We start from the raw sequence: 740 nt of genomic DNA, 5'->3' as shown, positions 1-740 counted from the left end.
TGCTATATGTACACAGAAATGACATAATTCTTCATTAATGTCCTGTAATATTTAGGACATCACCTTTTAGAATGAGTTTACAATGTATTGTGATGACACACCAGCTTCATAAGTCGGTGTATTAATCAGTCTTTGGAATAAATAGAGATTATTTACCAGTGTTGCAACCTTCAAAAGGCCCATCAATAAATCTGGGCATACCTTTGCAGCTATGTGACTCTGACCTGTGTCTCTAGATGGAGCCTTGCACAGGCTACATACCCATTCAATGAATAGATGAAATGAAATGCATCTCAGCTCTAGGGCATATTGTAAAACAGAAAGACAGAAAAGGGAACATCAGTGCAACATACAGCAAACTCCCTAATCTTCAGCTCCTTTGATTTATAATCAGCATTGCTAATAGAGATTTTTTTTTCAGCTGTTGTGTTTTTGTAGAATAGGATACCGTTTTTAACAATATCTTAACAAGCTAATCAACAATAGAATATAGTGAACTGTTCCCACTTCAGTATTTGACAATGCTAGGGCAGCAGAAGTATGAGCTAACTCAGGGAAAGCAAATTGGAATCCAGTAAATGAACAAATGTGAAATTGGAGGGTCATACAACTAAATAAGCCAATGCAAGGAAACAGTTGCTGAATACAAACCACAGTGCTGTGGAGCACACAGCAGTAATTTGCTCCGAAGCTGAATATGGTATCATTTCCTTGAGTTTATTTTTTTTTTTTGGGGGGGG

The 740-nt window shown here is 37.0% G+C and overlaps 1 protein-coding gene across 1 annotated transcript in view; it reads left to right on the top strand.

The window, feature by feature from the left end:
- CRISPLD1 (cysteine-rich secretory protein LCCL domain containing 1) overlaps window positions 1-740 on the top strand; it is a 26,604-nt gene that overhangs the window by 13,434 nt on the left and 12,430 nt on the right. The window lies entirely within an intron of this gene.

The sequence above is a fragment of the Buceros rhinoceros genome, unplaced genomic scaffold (assembly GCF_000710305.1).
Source record: "Buceros rhinoceros silvestris isolate BGI_N320 unplaced genomic scaffold, ASM71030v1 scaffold14758, whole genome shotgun sequence".
NCBI lineage: Eukaryota > Metazoa > Chordata > Aves > Bucerotiformes > Bucerotidae > Buceros > Buceros rhinoceros.
The sequence above is the reverse complement of the archived record's forward strand: the minus strand, read 5'-3'. Positions and strand labels throughout refer to the sequence as shown.